Source organism: Urocitellus parryii, assembly GCF_045843805.1.
Source record: "Urocitellus parryii isolate mUroPar1 chromosome 8 unlocalized genomic scaffold, mUroPar1.hap1 SUPER_8_unloc_1, whole genome shotgun sequence".
NCBI lineage: Eukaryota > Metazoa > Chordata > Mammalia > Rodentia > Sciuridae > Urocitellus > Urocitellus parryii.
The window spans coordinates 321,682-332,358 of record NW_027551785.1 but is presented as its reverse complement, the minus strand read 5'-3'; the positions used below and the strand labels follow the sequence as shown (position 1 = coordinate 332,358).

Sequence of the window (10,677 nt, the reverse complement as noted above, 5' to 3'; positions counted from 1 at the left end):
CAGCTTTTGCAAATCAAGAACGCTTTGGCTTCCATACAGTCGACTCTGCTCCGTCTTTCCAAAATTCTGTATAAATTAAGCTCAGAAGCCAAGAATGTGACTTTTTGGTCAAAGCTGTAGCCTACCTTCCCCTGGGACAATTTATGTCCCCGGCTTTGATGGATGGGCGGGGACAGGGAACCTCAGTTTAGAAATATCCAAAGTTCATTCTCTTAATATTGCCATTTTACAAAGGAGGAAACAGAACAGTTTTTGTTCCTTGCCAATCAACTAAGGACAAACCAATATTGATTTTATTTCTTTAATGTTTCAACAAACTGTATTTCATTTCCTGGTCTGACAAAGACAGGCCACTGTGCTTGGCAACTTTCTCTCACCCTCTGACTTCTCTTTCATAGTCATAGGTCTAAGAAGAGCAAAATGAAAATACCAGCTTTGCATCGCTGCAACAGAACACCAGAGGCAATTAACCTACTAGAGAAGGCAAGCTTATTTGGCTCACAATTTTGGAGGCCACACTGGCCTGTTCTCTTGTGAGGATGGGATATGGTGGAAGGTGTGGGAACAGCAGTCATCCCGGAGCTGCAGAGAAAGAGACCTATACTGGTCCCACAATCCCCTGGGAGGGCTGGCCCCCAAAGACCGGGAGACCTTCCTCTAGGCCGTCTCCCAAACCTCCTCTACCTCCCAATATCCCCACCCTGAAGGCCCAAGCCCCCAATCACGACGGACCCTCGGAGGACATGCAGACAAATCACAGCCGTGGGAAAGCCTGATTTGCTCAGTCCCACTCTGACTTTAGAAGCTCCATTTCTCTGAACTCAACCTGGTCAGTTCTTCATTCCAGTGCCGTCTCGTGTCGTCGTCACCATTGTCACCTCTGTGCCCATGTTGTCCCAGCTCAGAAGGCAGGAGCCAGGGAGCCCCTTCCTGTTCCCTTGGCTCTGCTGCCGCTGCAGCACCTAATTTCTAAACGGAGCTTCCTCGCTCCAGCCAGCCCTCCGCTCAGATGCCACTTCTATGAGATGCTGTTTCCGTCAGCTTTTTCATCACTGTGACCAAAAGACCCCACAAGAGCAATATTAGAGGAGGAAGTTTATTCAGGGCTCTTGACTTCAGAGGCCTCAGTCCCAGGACAGCCAACTCTATTATGGGGGGCCTGCAACAGAACCTCAAGAAGGGTGTGGAGGAGGAAAGCGGCTCAGGACTTGGACACCAGGAAGCTGAGAAACAGAGAGCTCCACTCATGGGGGACAAAATGCAAACCCTAAAGTCAGGCACCCAGCGACCCACCTCCTCCAGCCAAGCCCAGCCTGCCTAACGTTACCACCCAGTTAACCATTCAAATGGATTAACGCACTGATTAAGTTAAGACTCTTACACCCTAATCATTTCACCTCCAAATTTTCTTACATTGTCTTATGCATGAGCTTTTCTGGGGAACCTCATATCTAAACAATAACAGATGCCATCCCTGACCACCACAGAAACGTAATAACACCTCTGTCACTCTTTGTCCTTTTTCTCTACTTATCATTATTTTTATCTGCAGTGCCTTAAACAGTGCCAGGCACATGCAGGGCTCAGTGGACATCTGCCTAATGAATGGAACAGTCCTGACCAGAGATTCTAATAGGCTGCACCTCAGTCCTATGCCTGAGTTGCAGTGGCCATGGGGTACAGAGAGGAACTGTGCTGTGTCCTCTGCTTCCCACACAAGCAAGAGGCGGAATGGTTTTGATGCCAGGGCAGGAAAAAAAGAGCCATTCAGACTAGAAAGATGAGTATCCTCCTAAATTATTTTTATCATAAACTAGGAGCACCATCAGTAGATAACTGACCCTACAACCTAAATTGTGTAAGAAGAATGATTTTTAAATCACCTACATTAAACTCAAAATGGTTTTGTTTTGGCACATAATTCTCCCCTATTTCATCAGTCCGTATCCAGGAAGGGTATGCAGCAGGGGAACTCATGTTCTCACTCGGAAGTTCGCCTGACAGTCTAGTCATTTTGGGGTTGATGTGGAAGCCACATTCTCAGATTCAAGCTTTTTGTCAGTGCATTAAGATTTTTCTATGATCATAATGGGCCATGCTGACTCCTGCTCTGGAAGTCTTCAGGGTCAAGTCTGAGATGGGCTCTGTGCTATGTACCTTCATTTTTTGTTCACAAGCTATGGGAGAGCCAGAATGTTTTCTAAGTAAAACCCCAACTTGACGGTAAGTGCTTCTCCGTGTACTGGGTGTTCCATACACAGATGGAAAACTGCTGTTGTGAGCATGAATCTTGGTTAGGCTTCTTAATTTTCCCCAAAGTTTCTCATTCCCATCAGCTGATCAGTTAATTTTTGAAGTTTGTTGGCCAGCCCCAGGATCTGTCTTGCCCACCAGGATATATGCGGGCTGTTTCTGCTCAAATTTGATCAAGTTCCCACCTGGAAAAAATGTACAGCCATAATTTGAAAGACTAACTATGCATCAAATTCCTTAGATATCCTGTTAATGTCATGGACAGTTAGAAAGCCATCTACCCCACCACCACCCTAGAATTACTCTCAGCTTAATGAAAGGAGGCATCAGAAGTGTCCATGCAACTGAATATTATTTGGCAATAAAAAGGAATGAAATACAGATACATGCTGTAATATTGGTTGAAAACCTGCTAAGAAAGAAGTTGGTCACAAATGACCACACGTTGTCTGATTCCGTTTATAGGAAATGCACAGAATGGACAAATCCATAGAGACCAGAGAGAGATCCACAGCTGTTGGGATCTGGGGCGTGATTGCCAACGGGCATGGGCTTTATTTGGGGGAAGGAGAAAATGTTGTAAAAATAGATTGTGGCAATGGTTATGTAAGTCTGTGAAGCCATTAAACTGTACATTTTAGATGGGTGATTTTGATGGCTAGTGAAGTAGATCTCAATAGAGGTGCTTAAAACAGCCAGAGCTGCGTTTACTGTAGGGTGGATTCTAAGCCTGTATCCCCAGGAAGATCCACGGCAGAAACTGTTCAGAGCAAACACAGCCCGTGTGTCTCCTGCCTCCTCCACCAGCCCTTCCCAGGAACCAGGTGGCTTGCAGAGAATGCTGGTCACTCCCCACCGACCCCAGGTTTTTCTTTTTAGTTTGAATGCAGAAAGCCCACACCCTGTACCTGGTGCAATGTGACGACACATGACCGTGGCCTGCATGTTCACATCTTTATTTTCCCCTTGGCCTTCATCTCCGGTGCTACCTGTGCTTTTCTGATTTCCACTGTTACCCATTTCACTTTCCATTTAATTCATTTGCGTCAGCCTCTTCATGCCCTTTGGTGTGTGCGCAGATCAAGTGAACACACCTCCCTGTGGCCATCCTTAGAGATGGGACTTATAATGGCCTCCTGAGCCTTCCAGCTCCTCTTAGGATGAATCTGGAAGGTGAACCACAGTTAGTCCTCTGTAATAGTTGGGACAGACAATAACCCCTTGCACTGTTGGGTTCTGGAGAAAGGGTGGCAGCTGACCGGCCTTTAGATAACCTATTTGCATGAATGCCTCAAGACCGCTGGACCCAGAGAAACGGAGACTTTGACCCCGAGGACCTCCACATTGAGTTGCTCGAGGGCTGGTTTGGAACTGAGCACTCTTGAGTTTTGTGTTTTCAGCTGAGAAGAAATTAAGAAATGCCATTAAAAAAAGTCTGGTAGGTTGACAAGTTTGCATCATGTATATCTAATATTTTTGTTAAATCCATCTACCAATCCTACCCCTCAAGAGAAACAGCCACCTCTTTAAAAAGTTCTGTACTTTTAAGAAAGTGATCAAAGTTCAGGAAGGGATCATTTCAATTATTTCCAGAAGGGTTAGAAAGATTATAAGAAACAGAGTAATGGATATCATCATTAGAATTATTTATTAAGAACAGAAAGGCCACGTAATAGCACAAAAATAGGGAACATAAGAGGGTTTTACACTGGTCAATGTTGTTTTTGTTGTAAACACAACTGCTCTCTTTTTTGTGTGATGATAGGACTTTTCTTTTTTAAAAAATATTTTAGTTTTTAGTTGTAGTTGGACACAACACGTTTATTTCACTTATTTATTTTTATGTGGTGCTGAGGGTCCGACCCAGGCTGGCTCTTGCACATGAGAGGCACGCCATCTACTGCTGAGCCACAACCCCAGCCCATGATAAAACTTTTCTACAGAAACATTCTTTTGAAATATTCAGTGTGTGGGGCTGGGGATGTAGCTCAGTGGGAGAGCACTTGCCTAGCATGTGTGAGCTCCACATAAAAATAAACAAAATAGAGGCATTGTGTCCATCTACAGCTAGGAAAAAATATTCAGAGGGCAAAATATTATTGCATTCTTCCTTCCTGGTTTCTTTCCAGATATCTTTGCAAAGAAATAACCAAATAGGATTGTTTTCTTTCTTTCATCTTAACTTTGATTTGACTTTTCCTTGCAATTGATTTTCACTCTCAACACTGTCCTTTCCTTCAATGCACCCCAGGTGAGATTCTTCTGCCTAGCCCTGAACCGTCTTTTCGGGGTCTCGGGAGAGTGAGCCGGCTACTTGAGGAGAATTTGAGGAAAACTTCCTGATACCTTCCCTGAACTTGGTTTAGTAAAATGTGTCCCACCCTGTCACCTGGGCCCCCACGACACTGTTTGCATCGGGAAATCAAAGGTTCAGTCAAACCCCACAGGTGATCCCCAGAAGGCACCAAGAGTGGAATTTTAAAAACTGTCCACAATGGCCCTCACTACTGACAGTTGCTGTGACAAGCCCTTCTGATAGTGGATGCAACATCCTCCTGTGTCCTGGGAGGCAGATGTCCACCAGCATGAAGAAGCAGGGGGCCTTGGGGACTCAGGGAACTTGCCCAGGACCACAATCAAGCATTGATGAGCTAGGAGGGATCTGAGCCCAGGTTTGAACAGCCCTACACACACACACACACACACACACACACACACACACACACACACACAACCCAGGGGACAGAGTGTGGTGGAGCCCACCAACCCCTAACCCATGTGGTGACTCTGAGGGTGCCATGGTTGACAGAGTGGGCAGAAGCTATTGGATATGGAAAATGAAAACCCCCCAAATAATGAGGCCTGGGAAAAGGGAATGAAAAAGCCAGACTTTCTCAAGGTAAATCTCTTTCAGATGCTGGCCGCAGGTAGGGGAAAAAAATGTGTCATCAATCCTAAAGTGGTAGTCTCTAGGGAGCACTAATCTCTTCCAAGATAATGCCTCTTCAGGTGCTGGCCACTGACCTCCAGCCCCAAACTCAAATTCCTCAGTGCCCAGACTGACACGCTCACTAAATCACCCACAACCTATATAAGCCCAGTCCCCGCCTTTGTTCAGTGGCTCATTTTCCACCAGGAAAATAGGTCTGTTCCCGTAGGTGTGGTCCCGATCCTGAGTAAAGGCTGAAATGATCTATGAAGTGTGCATCCGGTAAGCCCGTCTCTTTGTGCTAATGTTCTGCTGAATGAACTATGATTTGGTGGCACTAGGACTGTTCCAACAATGATTATCACCAAATATAAATTAGGATGTACTTTAATAAATACAATAGTGGGTTACTATCCCTTAAAATATGGAATGCTCAATTAAACTGAGGAGAAAAATGTTGGGCCGCTAGTGGATGAATGGGTGGAGACATGGTGGGTAACTTATAATCACACTGAGTCACACAGACACAAATGTTAATGTCTAGCTTATAGACGTAAGAAATGTTCAGAGTCACTAATAATCAAAAATTATAAATTGAAGTCACAGGATATAATTTTAGCCTATACAAACAGCATAGCCTAGAACCAATACAATTGCAACTTTTTCTGTATTCTTTTTCTTTTCTCTCTGGGGGTGGTGGTGCTGGGGGTTGAACCCAAGGCCTCATGCCTGCTAGGCAAGTGCTCTATGACTGAGCCCCACCTCCAGCCAGTGTGAGTTTTCCAACTAGCCGGAGTGGTAAGAAGGGCACACACAGATGCTGCCGAGAGGAGAAAGGCCTGTTTTTACCCTTCTGGAAAGGTCAAGAGCTTCACACCCTTGCTCTGTCCTGCAGTGAAGGGTGATCTGCTGGGGCTCATTTTCTATGCTGAAAAGAGAACTTTAACCTCCTTTTGCCCTTTTGCGGATGTCACAGAGAGGGTGTCTTCACCAAGAATCCCGACTGTAAATGTAGCCATGCACCCTCTGGAGCCCTTTCTCATCAAACAAGCAGTTGTGAGGAGTAATAGCTATCCATCACCCTCAGAAGGAAAGGATGCCATTCTCCATCCCCAGACGCTCCAGAGGCCCTGTCAGAGCTGGGTCCTCAGAAAGCAACTCTTCCTTCTCTTGGCAGTTGCCTGCCCTTTTCAAAATCGCCCTTTGATGGGATGTACTTGGCTTACCCTGAGAAGTAGAAACCTTCCTACTGCACTTACGAATGGGGTGTCGTTGAGGACACCTCACCCCACGACCTCCCAGAAAGAATCAGGAAACAGTGTACGTCTGGATACCCAGGAAACCATAAGCTCGACCCTCATTGCTAAACATTTTTTTTTTCTTTTTGCTTTGACTTCCAGAAAACTCAGAAACAAATGTATGCCTTACCTTTAGCAATGGCACCAGCCCTCATGGGAAGTGTCTGAGCTTTCCAATATGGCTCTTCTCTCCTTACTATATTTACCCTGTTCCAACCATCTGTAGTTATTATTTCAACTTCTAGTATTTACTTTGTTTTGGTGAACCACATCAATGATGGAGATATAAATAAATATAAGTTAAAAATATCAAAAGAAACATTCAAAAGCTCCTGTTAGATGTCAAGGAGGCCTTCTGAAAAAGTCTGGAAACCATAGGTCAGTTCTGAGAGCTTTTCAATGAGACTTTTTCCTTTTTCTCACACTGATTCCGTGTCACTTTTAGAGCAAATGTTTGATTTCATGTTCTGTATTACTGGGAGACCTGAGAAACCTGGGCATCTCCCAATGTAGACTTGATCTCTGTTATTAATTGTTTATTTAACTAGGAGAACCCATCCATAAAATATCTTTAGTTCCTTATAGGAAAGATTTTTGTCAGCTCTTATTATATTATTTTACATTTATATATTTGTTTATGGACCAGATATTTCTTGAGCACCCGCTGTCTGTGGCACAGTTTGTGATCCTGGGGAAGATGCATAATAACCCTGTAGGAGTCTGGTCCCTTCAGCTCTCAGGCTGGGAGACCCTGAGGCCAGGGCTGTGACTTACCCACTGAGCAGTCTCAGGCCACTAAGAGGCCTTCAGTAAATGTTTGGTTAAATAAATGATGAATGTAAAGTTCTTCCTCAAGCCTTGCTTTTCAATTTTTTATTTTTTAGTTGACAAATAATTTTTTGTATTTGTGGGATACAATGTGATGTGATCTATGTATGCATTATGCAGTGATGAGGACAAGCTAACTAACATATCACCACCCTGCAGACTTTATAATTTTGTGTGGTGTTTTGTTTCATTTTTGTATTTAAAGGTTACCCTTTTAGCCATTTCCTTGGTGGGGGGTGGGTGTTGTCATTGTTTTTGTTACTAGAAATTGAACCCAGGGCCTCCATCATGCTGAACAAGTGTTCCACCACTGAGCTACATCCACACTTTTAGCGATTTTGAAATATACGATACATTATTATTAACTATTAACTCCAGTCACCATGCTGTGCAGTAGGTCCTGAAAGTTTATTCCTCTTAACTGAAATTTTGTACCCTGCAGTTGTCACCACCCAGCCTCTGGTAGTCCCCATTGTGCTCAATTTGATTGAGCATTCCATATTTTAATCATTCCACTATTGTATTTATTAAAAGTACATCCTAATTTATATCTGGTGATAATCATTTGTTGGAAATGTCCTAGTGCCACTAAATCATAGTCCATTCAGCAAAATCTGAAGGTAAGTGGAATTAAATTTAAGAATTTGTTACATGATGATCAGGTTGGACTGCAAGATAATTCCAGTAAGAATATGGCTGGATGAGCAAAATCTATAAATAGTCTTGGAAAGTGTGGGGCTTGGCTTATAATAGTGAAGTCCATCAAGAGGGCCTTGGGACCACAGCAAAATGTTTGCTTTGTAATAAAAAAAGAAAACACCTCATTCCAAAAAGAGTTGGCAGCATCTCAAGTCCGGTACTCAGAACTGAACTGAGAAAAGAGGGATGGTGGGCTGAAGAGATGGTGGAATAGCCATGCGCTGAAATTCTCTAGAAAATACATGGTTTTGTTTTGTACACATTTTGCAAAGAAAGCATTCTTCCATCTGTTGTATTTTATGGATATACCCATACCACAGATTAAGGGAAGGAAGGAAGAAAGGAAGGAAGGGAGGGAGGAACGGAGGGAGGGAGACAAAAGTGAAAATTTCCATGTTCAAGCAAAGCTTCAGTGATTCTTTTTGAAATTCCCTTGCTTTTTATTTTATTTTTTAAATTTTCATAGTACTGAGGGTTGCGCCCAGGGCTTCACACATGCTAGGCAAGTGCTCTACCAGTAAACTACATCCCTAGCCACTTTTAGTTTTATTTTGAGGCAAAGTCTTGCTATATTGCCCAGATGGTAGGCATGTGCCACCAAGCCCGGCAGTTCCTGCTCACTATTACAAGACGACATTATTAAAGGACTTATGGGATAGCTCTCCTATTCCCCAACACATCCCAGGATGAATTCTTTTTTTCTTTTTGTGGTGTTGGGGATGAATTCTTAATATGTAAATAATAGGGACACTTCTATAGGACAGGCTGATAGTCCCTTCTAAGTATTCATCGTCATCTTTTCGTCTCCAACAATTCACATTCCTTTCTAAGAAGAAAACGTTTTCCTCTGACTAATCAGGAGCACAAGGTTTGAAAAGAAGACAGTGGGGAGTGGTGTTGAAGACATTAGTGCAAACAGTTTAAGATATCACCTCTCAAAGACAGTCCTGGGTATCATGGTGCAAGGAAGGGCTTGGGGTCGGGCTCTGCGGGTCCCGTCCCAGCTGGGCCTTCCATGCTCCGGAACCTTACTAAACCTCTGGGAGCCCCACTTCCTTGAGTAACAGTGTTGATTCCTAAGGTTGTTAAGAGATGAAATGAGACAATGTGTGTAAAACGTGGGGCTTGGTGCCTGGAAGAGAGTAAGTGTCCTAAAAGGATAGCTGTCACGAAGCCACAGTGGCCAGGTGGATGGTGGGGACTGCGCGTCTCGTTGCTATTACTAATTCCCAGGAGGAACAAAGGAACTGATTTTTATCTTAGGTGAGCTGCAGTGGGAAAGCAGAGAGGTGTTTTCAGAACATGTTACCTTTTCCCACGGAGACAGCTTCCGACCCTCCAGAGTGTCCTCAGGACCTCGAGGTCGGAGAGGAAGGGGCAGCGTTCCCACCTGAAGGTGGCTCTGGCTTTTCCTCAAAGACATTCAGCAGCGCTTCTTTCAGGGACTTTCTACTTTTCTTTCTCCTGAGACCACCCACCACGAAATAGACAATTGGATTCACACTGCAATTGATGGTGGACAGCAGGTGCAGATAGGGGAAGAACTTCCACACAGACTCGCCGCTGGGGTTGGAGTAGTAGACGACGATGAACAGGACCTTCATGGGCATGGCAAGACCAGGAACAAGACCACGGTGGCCGTGACGATCACACAGAGCTTGGCGGGTTGACGGGACTTGAGGTGGCAGCAGACCTGGACGGAGAGGATCAAGTTGGAGAAGATCATGAGAGCAACGAAGACAAGGAAGGTCAAGACCCAGGAGAAGGCGTCCTCGTATCGGCACTCTGGGAATCTCGGCTCCGCTGCCAGAAGGCAGAAGAAGTTTTCCAGCCCCGATGCCAGCACCGAAAGAGCCCACAGCAGCGCGCAGGCCACGGCCGACGGGTGCCTCGGGCGGCGGCACTGGTGCCAGATTGGGTAGAGCGCTCCACGCTGATGGCAGTGAGCAGGTGCAGACCCGTGTTGTAGCCGAAGATCATGAGGAGGAGGACGTAGCTCAGCCAGGTGTCATCGTGCAGGTGGAGGCTGTCCACCAGCTGGAAGATGGACGAGCAGAGAAGGACCATCAAGTCGGCAATGGCCAGATGCAGAATGTAGACGGTGAACGGCTTCCTCTTGACGCAGAAGATGAGAAACAGTATCAGGAGTCCGTTCCCAGTGACTCCGGGGACACAGATGAGCAGGGAAAAGTAGACATGGCCGTGCTCTCTTTCAGCCTCTGACAGGGGCTCCCTCACCTGCTCTGATGACCAGGTTGTTCCATCCAGGGAGGCGTTTCTGGGAATCAGTGTGGGTTCCGAAGGATTCGGGGTCACTGCCCATGGCTCCATTCTTGGGGATCGCTGTTTTCCTCCTGCACACCTGTGGTCAGAAATGGAAGATGGAGCTGATGGTGTCGTTTGCTGTGCATCCCACAGTGAGTTGGTTTTTGATCCTCCCTCACAGTGGTGTGGGAGGAAGTGTGCTGCTGTGTTTCCCATCTTCTTCCCCGGTTCCTCTCCCCTTCTGTGCTCCGCCCAGGCAGATTCCACTGTGATCTCCGGGTTTCCTCCACTGAACCCAAGGCTGGGCTTCTAACCTCACCTCCAGCTATTGCCTCCAACCAGGATTCTTTCTCTCTGGCCCTGTGGAAAAACCCACTGTGTTCCTAATTTGTCCCCTGCCTTCCT

The 10,677-nt window shown here is 45.5% G+C and overlaps 1 pseudogene; it reads right to left on the bottom strand.

Annotated features, from left to right (window-relative positions):
* Nucleotides 1-9,218: 9,218 nt before the first annotated feature.
* On the bottom strand, nt 9,219-10,338 carry LOC144251516 (mas-related G-protein coupled receptor member H-like; annotated as a pseudogene).
* Nucleotides 10,339-10,677: the final 339 nt, after the last annotated feature.